The following is a 16,190-nucleotide window of genomic DNA, read 5'->3' on the forward strand; positions in this document are numbered from 1 at the left end:
TCCAATGGCTAAAGCTCTGCCAGCTTCTTGTAGACTGGCAGTCTCCGAGAGGAACCTTCACCCCCCCGGGTGAGGCCGGGTGGGATGGTAGACTGATTCTTCGCCACTTTTGGCAACGAAGTCCTTGGTAAGACGCAAGGGGGGAAGATCTCCACTCATTCATTAAGTGCCTGCGGTGAGACGCGACCCACAACAAACGAAGGGGGTGGAGGGAGACCAAAGAAAGAACAATTGTATTGAATGCTACACCGTACAGCTTCCAGTGAAGACAAAATGGGTCGGGCAGGAGGAAGTTGGAGGATCGGGCGGGGAAAACGGGGTTCGAACCCGCGACTTCTGGCGTGACAGACCAGCACTCTAACCAACTGAGCTATTTCCCCCTTTCGTCACTACTGTCGATTCAAAAGTAACCTACCGGTTACCTTTGTAACTATACCAAAGTAGCTGTACAACAGAATGCCCTTCGCCTTTGGTACTTTTCTTTTTTCTTTTTACGACAGTAGAAAGAAATGGCTCTGCTCGCTTAGACTCAAACGGGGCGGAGCGCTCTATTAGCTATCAGTTAGTTGGCGCTACGCGCGACTTCAGTTGACAAAAGCGAACAAGATAGCGCTAGCGCCCGCTGAGAACTTGAGTTTGTTCGCCTTCACAAAGGCCTACTGACCTGCCGGTGAAAAGCCGGTTACTTTATAAATAATAAGACGTAGTGAAAAAGTACCAAAACAACTTCAGCCTACATCCCACTACGTAAGGGTTCCCTCTTCAATTGAACCTTGAGTCAGAGGTCTGACCTTGAGTCAATAGGTAGGGTCAACTACACCAAAGTGGAAGGGCCAAACTCTAAGCTATTAGTGGGCTTGTTTGTTCTATTGAAATACTGAATCGAGTGAAGCCGTGTTGCGTAACAAGACTATAGGTCGCCAACGCCTAGAAGTACAAGTGCTCGCCCTACCGGTCACTCTCAAACTCACTACTTGGGTGACGAAAGTCACTTAGCTTCTTTAGTAGGGCTTGCCAAAGAACCCCTCTGGGGGCCCCGGGAAGAGGAAGAAGGAGATAGAGCAAAGGTCTCCTCTTTCTGTCCGCTCTTCCCGAAGGAATTGCATGTAGAGATCCGATTGGGCTTATAGTTTAATTGGTTGAAACGTACCGCTCATAACGGTGATATTGTAGGTTCGAGCCCTACTAAGCCCATCTGACCTGCTTAATCAATGACTCAGGTAGTGTAGTCACCTGAACCACTCTCTCGGATAGCCCACAGCCTCTCTTCTGGATGCGAAAGAAGATTCGATCAACGTACCTGGTTTGCCTGATTGTGAGAAGGAGGGTGATGAATTGTGTTCTCAGTGCAAAAGGAGTCTTTGAGAAGGTTCAGTGAGTCCGAAGAGAGAGAAGGTCAGTAGAGCAGTCCGGCAGCTGTTCGGGGGTCAGCTTTGGGATTAGCCTGATCGACCCCTACCAGTGTATTAATATACAAAAATGAAGATTGACATTCCATTCGTATGTACAATTTCCCGGATCTATCCTCTTCAACTAACTTTGAAAAATGGAAGGGAAAATGTGAAGACCAAATATGTCTACTACCAACCGCCAATATAGTAAATTGCCATAAAATCGGCCGGTTGGTTTGCTTCTCTCCAAGTATGGGAGATTTTCAAATCTTCGACGTACTTTCTTGATCTTATGAAGAAGAGGCTTTCCTTAGCTGCGGACTTTGGGATATGGAGAGTAGACCATGTCTTACGTTAGGGAATCCGAATCAATCCAAATCCCCCTACAAGTGTTGGCACTCCTTTTCAGCTGCTATTTGAATACATGTTCAGATGCAAAAGAGCTCGAATCATCGTATGGTCTTGTTCTTAACTGCTTGAGAGAGCGCATATATCCCCTTTGTCGTCTCTTGCTAAACCTCCACAAGCCTTCCCATGCTCGCTAATTGAACCGTCCGTCAACATCTTAATCCATTCCTTTCCCGGTGGTCAACACACAGTTTCTTTTTGATCGGATTGAGACACAAGTCCCATTTGGCTAGGATGCTCGCCGATTCTTCGTCTTCTTTCTCATCAAGCTGGAGATCAAGGCTGATAATCTGCATATCTTCGCAAATCCTCTTTTCCATTTTTCTTTTTGAAAACATGTTCTTACCTCTAACATTCTACTCTAACGTTTACGTTCCGCCAAAATCAGAGCGAGTGAAAGGCAAGCCTACCCACGGTGTTAACTTGCCATCTCCAACAAATCTGCTAGCAGCCCATTCGAGTTCAGCTTTCTTTGTGGCCCTATTTTCAGGGAAGACAAGAGTTCGTTCTGTTGTGCCTTCCTTGATTTTTTTAGGGCTTTCTAACGAGCAGGGTGTTTATTGTTTTTTTTAGCCATCAGTCCATAAGGACTAGTAATGACTATAGACCGGAGAGGTCTTCCGAGAGTTTCAAAAGGAAGGATAGGTGTTGAAATAGGCCATACCATTTCCAGCGATTGGCGCTTTTTCTTCGATGGGATCCGGAAAGCCTTGTACGCTTACTTGCTTCCCGTGATGTGACTTTCGATTTCGAGTGACTAAACGGACCAACGAAGGGACGAGAGAGCAGTGCTTCCAGTTCCTTAATAGTATGCCTCTTGGGATGATCGTTCTTTCCTAACACTGATTGCTGATGTTGATTACTTTCTGAAGACGCTTTTCCAGCTTAATAGCCTGCCAATAGAAATCGAAATATTAATATATCTATTACTAAAAGTAAAGCAAGCAATAGGAACTGGTACATAAGCACAAGCAATCGGATCTCCTCGGGTCAAGTCAGCACACCTGCTGTAAAACCATCTTGAATAGGAAAGCAAGTAGGAATAATATGAGTCAATCTTGTCTTTGCTGTAGCTCTTTCATACCCCGTTTCACTATACGAACATGGATGTCTTTTTTGGGCTTGATATCGAAAAATCAAGCGTTTCACTTTGTTGCTATACAACCAACAACAATTTCATTGCCTCGTATTCCTCCTCCTCCAATGACCACACCTTTATCTCCTTTTCCATACTCCCCCCCCCCCTCCTCATCCTCAATCTGGCGGTCCCTCTCCTAGCGCTCAAGGAGTTGCTTCTTTTTCGCTTTTTCTTTTCTTGTGCTCAACCTCAAAACCTTTTGAGGTTGGGAGAAGGCATTAGTCGTCTAAGTCGGGCTGCTCATCAGTGCGTACTGTGCTCCCTCTTGTACTTCCGAGCATCTGGTCATCAGATTCCGAACATGACGTCAGGCCTAGTACCGAAGTCTCGTGCCAACTCCTGATATGGTCTCATTTCTTTTTCGTCTTCCATTCACCTATCACTCACCAGCTTGGAATCCCCTAGAAATTGGAGATGCCTTGCATCGAGCTGAAGTGCTGCTTGTTGGCCTGCGATGAAAGCTTCATACTCGGGAACATTGTTTGTGGTAGGAAAAACTGAGAAGCTTTGGGTATTGTCACTCCTTCAGGAGTCTGGTGATAACAACACAAGACCGATTCCATTTCCTTCCTCATTGAGCGCTCCATCAAATTTGTCCAAACGGGAGTCTATGTCCGCATAGAAAATTTCTGAATCCGGAAAAAAAGTCTTTACAGGCTCATGAGATGGCAAGGGTCGCAAGATGATCCGCAATGGCTTGCTCCTTTCTTGCTTTCTGCGTGACATAGGTTATGTCAAACTCCGACAACAGCATCTGCCAACGAGCTACTCTCCCGGATACGACAGGTTTCTCGAAGAGGTAGGGGATCCATTCGTGCCAACAATCTGACGGAATGGTAACGGAAATTTTGTCTTAATTTCAGCGATGCGCATACCAATGCTAAACAAGTAAACTCAATGTAAGTGTTATTTGCTTTCATATTCGACTAGTGACTTGCTGAGATAGTATATTGCCCTCTCTTTCTTTCCTCTATGGTCGTACTGGGCCAAAACAAAACCAGTCCTCTCGCCTTGCCAGTTGCGGAGAGATAGAGTAGAAGTGGTACTGGTGGGACCAATACAGGTGGATTGAGCAAGTACTTTATTCCGTGCAGCTTGGTATTCATCATCCCAGACATATTCTGCCCCTCCAAACAAGAGTTTGTAGACAGGTTCACACCGGTTGGAATGTTGAGATATGAACCGCTGTATGAATTGCAACCGTCCGATGAGGCCTCTCAATTCTTTGATTTATTTTTTTGGAGGCATTTCCAATATGGCCCTGACTTTGACTGGGTCTATTTCAATCCCTCTTCTCTTACTGACGATGAAACCAAGTCACTTCCCCGACGAAAGACCAAACAAACTGATTGGGGTTCTCAACTGAGATTTTCGTGATCTTTCAAGAACCCTTTGTAGAGCTTCCGGATGTCCTTCTCCTGTCTTGGATTTGCCAAGTATATCGTCGACGTACACCTCCATACAGTCATGCATCATATCGTGATAGATTGCAGTCATAGCCCTTATGAGTTCTTGCCCGAGTTTGAGACCGAAAGGCATTACTACGTAGCAGTACGTCCCCCAAGGTGTTGTGAACGACGTCTTCTCCTGATCTTCTTCGGCGAGTTTGATCTGGTTGTAGCCAGAGAAACCATCCATAATGGAAAGCATCTCATGACCTGCAGTCTTGTCAACCAGAAGGTCCATGTGTGGCAAGGGAAAAGAAGAGGGCATGCTTTCTTTGTTCAGCTTTCTGAAATCGATGCAGACTCTGACACGGCCATCCTTCTTCATAAGCGGCACTATGTTTGCAATCCAATGTGGATAGAGAACAACTCTGATGAACTTGGCTTTGCGTAGCTTGTCGATCTATTCTTTGACTTGTAGCGCAACCGACAGATGCAATCTTCTCAATTTCTACTTTACCGGTTTTGCATTTTTTGCTAAAGTACTATACGATGTTCAACGAGGCTCAATCGTCACCGGGCATATCCTAATAACTCCATGCAAAGACATCAACGTCCTCTCTTTTGATAGCCACAATCTGTTCTTTCTCTGCGGGGCTGAGTGTGCCACTGATTAGCACTATCTTTGGTTCTGATTCTGTGCCGAGATTGAGATCTTCTCTTTTCTCAGCTGCGGCTTGGGTTTGCTCATCAAATGGAGTACCTTTCAAAAGAAAAAGGTATTTGAAGGGGCTCCCTTTCTTCCTACAGTTCATAAACCCCAAGTCTGTCATCGACAGATGGCTCACTTGTGTGAAGAATTTTTTCTTCGAGACAGGCAATGGTAGATGCGTCCAACCAATTGAAAGCCTGCCACAGTACTTGTCACAAGACTTTGGTAGAATGTGGGCTAATGCTCGCCGAAGATCTTTTACAACCACTAGTAGGATTTTAGGGGTCTTCATTATCAGACCCGGGTTCCCTTTGTGGAACACGACGTGGGGCGCCAACGGCACGACCTTGCCGTTGACTTTCCATTTTTTGGATAAATCCAAACCCCAACACTAAAATCAAAAGGGCGTCATGGGCCCCGAAAGGGGTCCCGGGCGTGGTGGGGTCATCCCCCACCAGCTGCGGATCGCAAGAACCGTAGTCCATTGAGGCGGAACTTTCGGTTGTGTTGCTTAGGACCGGACAGGATCAATGGTTCGAGCAACATGATATGAGATTGGAACCTCACTTCTTTGGAGGAAGGTGTAACCTCCAATGGAGTCCTTTGGTCATACCAGAGGTGCCATCCATCGGGAGTACAAGATATCTCTCGACTGGGTGAGTCTTGGTTGGTGTCTTTCAAACTTTCACCAATCAAGTGGCGGAGGGTCTTATGAAGACTCTCGGATGATGAGGTGAAAATGGTCGCTCTCATCTCCACTGATGGTTTTCAACCAAGGAACCCTATGTTGGAACTTACCTGTTCATGGGAACTGATAAGTTTGGGTCGTCTGTCTGTCTTCATCTTGGTTTGCGATCGTTCTCTGCTGCATTGGTGTTTTCACTCCCCACTCTCCACCATAACCAAATTTTTCTACCATATCTCAGGAGTAGTCAAAGGAAGTACGGCGGGCATTCTGAAATTCCCCTTTGGGGTTGGCACGCGAGGAAAGCAGACAAGGAATTCTATCCCCTGCACCCGGTCTCAAACCTGCTACTGCTACCGGAAAGAGATTCTCTATCCCCAGAAAGAGATCTGATCTACAAAGCCGGCTTATATATAGAAAAGCGGTACATGGTACGGTACGCTTCCCTTTTGGGAAGGTGACAAGCTCCTAGGTTGAATTGGATTTTAAAGGGCCTTCATTTCTGCTTTCCTCCATTCGGGACCTCAGAAAGAGTCTTAGGCACTGGAAATGGCTGAAACTAAAGCTATTTACGAAGGTGATAAAGAATCGTAAGAAATGAAATGGGAAATTGGGTGAGCAGTAGTCTTCCCCTTTCTCAAAGCAAGAGGAAGATCAACGAGAGAATCATGTGAAGGAGCAGAGGAATTACCTGAATGAAGGAAAGATTCATGATGGTGAGCAGCTTGTTCAGTGGTCTGTACCTTATTTCCTATTATAACATACGTCTGTAATTCCTCGGTTTGCTGCCTCTTTTCTTGACCATTGGTGTCGTATTGAGTCTCACAGGGAACAGTGGACTGTTCATGAACAACAGCGGGACGAGAGGGACAAGAAATGTTGTGAGGAACATCCTCACTCACAATGGGTAACATACCAGCGCTATCCTCAACATCCGATAACTCGTAAGGGCTTCTCTTTTTTTCCGCATCGATTACGATCTTCAAACTATCACCAACCAGCCCCCCAAAAACGTCGGATAGTTCCAAAAATAAAAGCGATGACTCTGGCTTGCATTTGATCCGACTTCGATCGGAGAAAGCCTCTGGAATTGGAAGAGATGTGGTTCACCTGTCACCCGCTTGCTCACAGAGCCAACCCTCGAATTGCTACGGTGAGTATTTGCGTAGTTAGAGAGAAGATAGTGGTCGGATCTTCCTCCATTCTATTCCTTCCTCATGTAAGGAATAGCGAATCCGCTTACCCACTTACTACGATAGGGGGGATGTGAAAGATTCGGCGGAAAGTGGGCTTCTCCTGAAAATTCGACGCTTCGACAGGAGTTGTGGCGCCTGATAGAGTTCAGTGGCGGAGACAAGAACACGAAGTTCATTCATAATGCCACGATCCTTAAAAGAAGCAAGAATAGAATGAATGAATTGCGTAAGGAGGAGGGATCCATCATCTTCGAGGAGGAGGAGATTCTTAAAGAAAGCGTTGGTTTTTTTTTTCAGGATCTCCTTCCTTGGTCAGAACCCCGGAAGGCCTTATACCCTCAAGAAAAAGAGGAATCCTTTATCGGTAGTGACCGAGCCACGAAGCAAGAGAATGGTTTCAGTGCTTTCCAAAAGTTGGAGATTAGCGGTTAAATACAATGCCTCTCTCTTAGCCTACCCCTAATTCCTAGCTTGTAGAAGAGAAGAGTGGAATCAAGATTAGGACTTCATCCATGTCCACTTCACCGGAATAGATAAGGTTCCTTGCATCAGTTGAAAACAAAATCTTCCTTTCTCCGTTTAAAATTAGAGGAGAGAATAGAGCTCTTGCTAATTCTGAATCAAGTTATGGTACTTAGTGAGTTTTTTTACTTTTTCGGAGAACGGAATCCAAGCTCAATAAAGGGCAAAGAGAGTCAATTTTTGGCAAAACACAGAGTTCAAAGGACGGGCCAAAGGTAGTAAGTAATTTCATGCATCAGGCTTCGTGATTTCAACAAGTATAGATCCAAGATAAGGATATAAACATCAAACGATTGAAAGAATGTAGTAGTAACGAATGGGGCTCGACCCAGATTAGATTCACTTGAAGGCGAACTAACTATATATGGAAGCATAGTTCACAGCGAGAGAGAGGTTTCGGGCCCATATGTAGCTCGGTTTGAGGCTCATGGGTTCTCTCGTGATTAAAGACCAAATAACAAAGGGATGTGCAAAGCGGCAAACAAAAATCCCCGGAACCGAGCCTGCCGACTTCTTTCGTTATGTACACTATTTATTGGGAAGGCGTCAGGGATCAAATGGATGGTAAAGAGTTTGATAAAGACTGGCTTTCTGTGTTAATAGCTAGAAAACGAACAAGAAATGGGGTAGACTAGTTGTTCCCTTCCTCCGCGAGTTTATGAGCCGATCACCGTTCAAGCAGCCAGCTATTCAAGCTTTGAAACCAATATAATGGTTCACAGGCAGGGACCCCTTAGCTGAGAAATGGAAGTTACCTGGTCAACAAGAATTTTTCCAATCGCGACACTTTCATTTCGCTGAAGAGAAGGAGGCCGAAATAATTGTCAGTCTTCGGTCAATGCCCTTCTCTTGACTGACTCAACTACAACTATCTTCCCCCTTACCCCCTTTTTTTTTTAAGCGACTGATTCTCCGACTTCAGACGTTGGTAGCTCAACAATCCGATTATTAAGAGGACTGGTTAAGGGAAGAGCCCGGTTGGTCAAATGGAACAGATAGGATGATGATTCCCCGGCAGGAGGATTCCGTGAAACTGGGAATGGGGATAGAGCAAGTCAGTAGTCTCGCTCTCTCTAGGGTGTATTTCGCTATCCTATCTGATCGATGGTCGAGCTTACGCTTTCCTCGAGTGTGCTGAGAATCCCTGATTTCGTGGTCTAGCCTCTCACAGAGGGTGATCAAGGCTCGTCTCAGGGCAAGAAAAGTGCTCCACAGGGTTCCATAGATCAGAAAGCAAGAAAGAGTCGGAGTCCTAGCAAGAGCTAGGGTAGCCACGTTCCGTAAAGGAGAGCTCAAATGGGATTATTAACTGATTCGGCAGTACCCCTAATGGAGTTCTCTCCGTCTCTAGCCATCCGTTAATCGGATTCTACCATACACTACGGGCAACCACTCTATGGAAAAGAAGAAAACAAGACTAAACTAAACTAATAAGATGCAAACATCAAAAAACAAGCAGCACACACTGATGCACGAGGGGGGTGTAGTGGTACACTCGCCTTCGATATACTTAGGATCAGAGATCCGTCAACGGTACTTGCGAGGTCCACAAACTCTCTATCCAAAGGATCAGAGCTTTGAAAAAGTAGGACTATGCATGCAATGGAACTTCCTCAATGACTGGCCTAGAAACTAAAAAAAAAAAAAAAATCACACAAATCGATGCGAGATGCCAGATTTCGAAGACTTTCCGAATTAGGGTGAGAAAACTTTCTCAAAGTGGTTTGGAATACACATGATGAGGAGTCATGTGCGAAATTCATATAGGAAAGTGATCTTCATCACTTGACGCCTTTGGAACTGGACTTGATAGCCTGAGGAAGGAGGTTTCATTTTGCAAGTTCTTTCTCCCTCGATTCTTTCATGAGCTGGTCCTCGCCTTTCAAAGCCGGGATAAGGGCCTTGCTCGACTGGAAGGACAGGATTGGTTTCAAACCGGAGGAAAGAATGAAGTTCAGTGGCTCTCCGCAGTCGACCCGGCCATAGCTAGCATTCCTGTTCGACTGAAGTTGGCTTAAGGAAAAAGAGTCTGGAGGTTAATTCTCCCCTTCCAAGAATCACTGCATCGTATCAATAATGGTTCGGGTGAGGCGGGAAAGAAAGAAAAGAGAAGGTCATAACTATTGGGAACTCAAGGCTAGTCCTCTACTTTTTAGTAGGGCTTATACCTCTTCGGAAGGTGTAAGTAAGGCATTAACAAAGCCCGCCTACCTACCTTTTTGTAGGGCTACTGAACCCGATCAACTCCTTCCTTGTTGGCAGGAGGTTGGATTCCGCAGCAATGTCTCCTTGCATAATATGGATTCCAAACATTCATGATCTGTATGTGAATGAGTCGAATTACTTATACCTCGGTCTATTAGAGAACTATCTCTCCAGGGATTGTGAAAGATGTTCCACTAGAAATATTCTTGTTATTGCTTCGACTCATATTCCCAAAAAAGTGGATCCCGCTCTAATAGCTCCGAATAAATTAAATACATGCATTAAGATACGAAGGCTTCTTATTCCACAACAACGAAAGAAAGCACTTTTTCATTCTTTCATATACTAGGGGATTGAACTTGTAAAAGCAAATGTTCCATACTAACGGATTCGGGTCCATAACCATGGGTTCCTATGCACGAGATCTTGTAGCACTTATCAATGAGGCCCTATCAATTAGTATTATTACACAGAAGAAAGAAATGTTAGAAACTAATACAATTAGATCAGCTCTTCATAGACAAACTTGGGATTTGCGATCCCAGGTAAGATCGGTTCAGGATCATGGGATCCTTATCTATCAGATAGGAAGGGCTGTTGCACAAAATGTACTTCTAAGTAATTGCCCCATAGATCAATTATCTATCTATCTATATGAAGAAGAAATCATGTAAGGAAGGGGATTCTTATTTGTACAAATGGTACTTCGAACTTGGAACGAGCATGAAGAAATTAACGAGACTTCTTTATCTTTTGAGTTGTTCTGCCGGATCGGTCGCTCCATATCTTTGGTTTGAACCCTTGAAAAAAATTGGTTCTTATGGATTCGTTGAGAATGATTCTGATCTAGTTCATGGCCTATTAGAAGTAGAAGGTGGTGGGATCCTCACGGACAGAAAAAGATTGCAGTCAGTTTGATAATAATCGAGTGACATTACTTCTTCGGTCCGAACCAAGGAATCAGTTAGATATGATGCAAAATGGATATTGTTCTATCGTTGATCAGAGATTTCTATATGAATAAAAATACGAATCTCCGTTTGAAGAAGGTACCGTCGACCCGCAACAGATAGAGGAGGATTTATTCAATCACATAGTTTGGGCTCCTAGAATATGGTTGTGGCAATCTATTTGATTGTATCGAAAGGCCAAAAGAATTGGGATTTCCCTAGGGTCATTTCGGGGCAAGCGGATCATTTATCATAAAGAGGATGAGCTTCAAGAGAATGATTCGGAGTTCTCGCAGAGTGGAACCATGCAGTACCAGACACGAGATAGATCTTCCAAAGAACAAGGCTTTTTTCGAATAAGCCAATTCATTTGGGACCCTGCGGATCCATTCTTTTTCCTATTCAAGGATCAGCCCTTTGTCTCTGTGTTTTCACGTCGAGAATTCTTTGCAGATGAAGAGATGTCAAAGGGGCTTATTACTTCCCAAACTTTTCCTCCTACAAAAATAGTTAAACGCAGGTTCATCAAGAATACGCAAGAAAAGCACTTCGAATTGTTGATTCATCGCCAGAGATGGCTTAGAACCAATAGTGCATTATCTAATGGATCTTTCCGTTCTAATACTCTATCCGAGAGTTATCAGTTTTTATAAAATCTTTTCCTATCTAACGGAAGGCTATTGGATCAAATGACAAAGACATTGTTGAGAAAGAGATGGCTTTTCCCGGATGAAATGAAACATTTGATTCATGTAACAGGAGAAAGATTTCCCATTCCTTAGCCCTAAAGATATGTGGCCATGAAAAAGGGAAGGGATTAAGTGGAACAGGATTGGCCGGGTGGTAGAGTCGTGGAAACACTTGTTTATTCCATATTTTGGACCTTAGCTCCATGGAACAATATGCTACTGCTGAAACATGGAAGAATTGAAATCTTAGATCAAAACACTATGTATGGATGATATGAACTGCCTAAACAAGAATTCTTGAACGGCGAACAACCAGAGTACTCACTACATCAAACAATTTCCATTAATGAAACCATGTAAATCCATCGGATAATCAAAAATACGCATGTCTGATGAAATGGTTGTTGCTATCTGCTTCAATAACGAATCATTGGTTTCACTTTTTTACTAAAGAAAATAGATATACCTTTCTCTTCGTCTCAGGTCGATGGATCTTCTCAATGGGAAGATCTCCCATATGGATAATACACATTCCAGTTGACCGAGCCTAATTCGTCTTGTTTTGTTCCGAAGCAAAGATATCCACGGAGGCCGGTTCGTCCTATTCAGATATTCACGACCAAGAGGTACTGGATTCTCTTTCGGATAGGCCCTGAAAGGAGAAGAAAGGCTGGAATGCCAACAGACGTCTGTCTATTCTCTAATTCACCCGACCCGATAGTACCCATTTTGGTAACGTCCAGTGCCAAAGTCACTGAATGGGTAAGTCGCCAATCCCTAAAACGGACTATGTAATGTACTTTATCTGTTGGGGTACTGGTGGGTATTTTACCAGAGGTTTCTATCAATCTACCCTTGTGTGATTCCTGTTGAATCATATACTCGGGGGTGGGTGCGGGGCGGACGATTTCCAAACGGACTACTCATTCATTAGATAGAGAAGATCGCCAAGATTTCGTGATCCGCTGCCGAACCTATTCCAATTCCAACAGCTCAGACTCGGATCGTGGGGATCACCGGAATACTTCGTATCAACAGATAAGATACTCGGTATATCAATATTGATTAGATCCGAAATCTGTTATTGAATTGCTCATTCAATGAGCATTCTCAATATTATGCCTTGAAGAGGACTCGAACCTCCACGCTCTTTAGCACGAGATTTTGAGTCTCGCGTGTCTACCATCAAGGCATCTTGAAAGTGAATCGTATTCCATGAATATGATATCTATCTAATGTGATATATGGAATATATGACAAAGGTGGAGTGTTGGAGTATTTCTATCGATCGGTCATATAGGCCTGAGTCAGACATCAAATTGCTTCGATTTGAATTATCCGGAGGATACCTTATATATATCAAAAAGATGTACAATCAAACCTATTTCTCGATTCAATAGAAGCCCAAAGAAGTGAATATGGTACCCAAATAACGATAGGATAGATATGTCAAAAGCAGGTCTGATTACGCCTCTTCCTAATCCGTCATAGAATGGTTGGACGTAGGGATCCATATGTAAACATAGTCTCTATTTACATACGCTCGAATGACCCCTTCTCATAATAAGAATGTACATAACCCTATTCTGGTCTGGTCCGGTATGGAATGAACTTATAATCTGATGATCGAGTCGATTCCATGATTAGAAGTTCCCCAGCCCATTCCCATTTTGGGCGGAACAGATCTACTAATTCTTTTATTCCAGTTAGTAAGAGGGATTTGGAACTCAGAAATATACCTAGAAGCTAAAAGAGGGTATCCTGAGCAATTGCAAGAATTGGGTTCATGGATATTCCTGGTATAGTAGATGCTATCACACATACAGTCATACTCAATTCGATGGAAAATTGTTTGATCTTAAAGGGCCAATTTCGCACGTAAGGGGTTATTTCTTGGTTTCGTCCAGTCATTAATAACTTGATTATAGTTATCTAATAGTAGATAGAAACAAGGCTCGTAAGGAGTCCTATTGAAACCAAGAAATATAGGCCTGCCATCCACACCAGAATAGATAGAGTTTTCCGAAAAAACCTGCTAGTGGACGAAGACATCAATGGATAAGAGACTGAGGGCTGACATCTGGCAAATTCCTATTTTTTGTCCGCCACCGAGGGATTGAAATCGATCCGCAAAAGATCAGGGCGATTCAGGAAATGCCGCCTCCAAGAAACCTAAAGGAGCTTAAATAACTCCAAGGAAGATTGGCTTACATCCAACGGTTCGTTCATATCAAACTTATCTGGCAGATGCCTGCCCTTCTCCCGGTTGATGAAGAAGGGAGTCCCGTTCGAGTGGGATAAAGCCTGCCAAAACTTTCCTTGGGTACGAATGTCATGTTCAAAGCTGGTTTCTCTAGACACCATGGAAAAGATCACTGACGAGCTCAATCTCTAAGTGTGAAATTGTCAGTTTCATCCTCGAAATGAGCCTGAGATCATATGGGTCAACAATTCGAATTTCTTAGTTACAGAAAGCCCTTCTCAAGGAAGTGAGCCAAGAGCCATAAACAGAGCCAGCGGATTCTCATTCTGCTGTGCCGGTGCGCAAAGCAAGCACGCTTAGACTGCGATGTGCAATCTTTGGTCTGCCTATCATTGCCCATTAAGGGCTGACTCTCTGTCTGGCTTGGTCTCGCTCCCTTCCCGTCTGCCTTCCCTCCCCTATAAAAAAATGTATAGTCTCGCCCATAACTGATCCTTCGTTGATTGATCGACCTACCAAAAATCGGGATCTTTACCTTGTGGTCGACTAAGGCAAAGAAAAGAAGAGAAGGGTTGGTCGGGATTTCAATGCTTCCAAAAACGGTGGTTTAAGTCTTCCTCAAATTACCTCCCCTCCCCCTGCCAATCATTCGTCCCGTGAATTAAGGAAGAGCGAGAAAATGCTGGTCCTCTCCTTTGAGTCGTCATTCTGCTTTCCTTCTTGACCTTTGAAGGAGATAGCACGGAAAATAGTGGACCGATTAGTCCTTTCGTCCTTCCAATTCCTCGACGAGTGAGCGCTCCAAGTGGTCCGGTCAGGAGGGTAGCTGACCACCCATCGGCTATTCAAAGTGGATACTACAATGGAGCTTACGTCTTTCCCCGGGCACGCATCTAATTATTTCTTCTGTTCTAAATAAAGGCCCAATCTTGGTGATGAAGTGGAGGACCCTAACAAAAATAAGGCGGTAACGCAATTCTTCTATCTGGGGGCATACTAGCCCGACTCCTTTGCGGAATGAGGGAATCTCCTCTTATCTTGTAATGTCTTTTGAAGGGGGCCTACTTACGTTAGGGGCCAGGCCTCTCCACTGGAACCTACTCTTTTTTGAAGGCATAGATTCTTTCTCGATTTATTGAGAACTTTCAGCCAGAGGAAAACCATCAGAAGCCCGAACAAGCAAGACGAGGAAGCGAGTGAAAAGGAAGGATAGGGAGAGGAAGATGACTATCTAAGATAGTCCTTTAGGTCCGTGTAAGGCGAGTGGAAGGAAGTGACTCGACCGATAGGTTTAGGGAGTCAGGCAGGTCTGGAGGTAGTGCCTCCAAAGAGGTATTTTAATTAACTGCACCATTCAAGATCAATGCTTGCATTCAGGGGATAGATGGGCGAGAGATGGACGAAACCTCTTGAAAGTTGAACTGATTCTTATTCTTATCTGGTTGTTCTAAGCCTGCCTACTTTTGATGACATGAGATTCAAGACCCCCCTAAAAAAAGTAAAGGCAGCTGATCCCGATTTCCTTGATCCTTCATCTGGCTGGACTCTCGATAGAGTAAGCTGGATGTGCTATTCGATCTTGTAACCCACGAAAGCTCGAGAAAGAAAATGTCCTCTCAAGGCGGATCTTTCAACCGCCTCCTTGAAAGCCGAGGCCTGAATCACCTGGCATTCCTCTAGTTAACCTGTCGCGGGGTAGGGAGGTCCCTGACGTTCAGAACCTTTCTCCCAAAGCCTTCCCTGATTCTACTTTTGGCAGGCCATGGTGCGGATAAAAGCTTGTGGGTTCTCTCCTGCTTATTCATTAGGGCGAGTGAATGTCAAGGAGGGGATCATAGTTTTTCAACTCATCTGGAATGTCACGGAGCAGCTTCGTGGTCCTGTTCCGGTCCCAGATGCAGTCCCGTCATCAGTAGCTAAAACCAAGGTGGGCCCTTCCCCATCAGTCCCCGGAAGTTGTATCTTATCGAGTGGACTTATCAGCATCACGCTTAAAAATATGGTGTCCAACTCTGCCCGTGACTCGCATTGGCAACTTTATCCCGCCTGATGGGCATACCGCACCTCAGTCCGCACTCCCACAGGGGCAAGGCCATATTTCATTGGTCCCTGGTGGCGAAGCCATTGTGCCTTTTTCACTTATCTAAAAATTTCATTATTCGCTGGCATCTTCAGACTGATGGTATCCCTCACGATTGGTCTTACATGTTCGCTACCGGCGAGCTCTATATGTCCGAGAGTGAGTAGAAGCCCACGGAGCGGTTCGGGTGAATTTCTTTTTTGAGGATAGTATGTTATTCATTCTCCCTGCTTGTCCTTTCGGGGTGTTTTCTCCGGGGCTTGATATTAGAGTTGAAATATCCAGCTGGGGCAGGCGAGATGACTTTGGGCTCTGAATTGAAGGATTGATACCTGCGCAGACATCCATCGCCCCGAATGAGACAGATTTCTTCTGGAAGGAGGGACGGATCATTTGCTTTAGATAGAGATTGATGTCGGCCCTTTAGCTTCAACTCACAATGGGAAGGAAAGCTTCGGGATCAGGGGCTGAGAGATGAGAATAAGTGCAGGGCTCGAGAAATTCGAGGCCTTACTCTCCTTGCTCATCATCTGGGCTTGGAACTCCGACAGCTGGAGGATAGAATTCGTCTGGCTGATCGACGTTCTGATTATAATGCCCTACAGCGTCTTATCTGTAGCTGGGGG

At 44.6% G+C, this 16,190-nt stretch overlaps 1 non-coding gene across 1 annotated transcript; it reads right to left on the minus strand.

Moving 5' to 3' along the window:
* Window positions 1-306: 306 nt before the first annotated feature.
* TRNAD-GUC lies at window positions 307-380 on the minus strand. The gene has a single exon. It is a non-coding gene; the product is annotated as a tRNA-Asp (tRNA).
* Window positions 381-16,190: the final 15,810 nt, after the last annotated feature.

Source organism: Ananas comosus, unplaced genomic scaffold (assembly GCF_001540865.1).
Source record: "Ananas comosus cultivar F153 unplaced genomic scaffold, ASM154086v1, whole genome shotgun sequence".
Classification (NCBI taxonomy): domain Eukaryota; kingdom Viridiplantae; phylum Streptophyta; class Magnoliopsida; order Poales; family Bromeliaceae; genus Ananas; species Ananas comosus.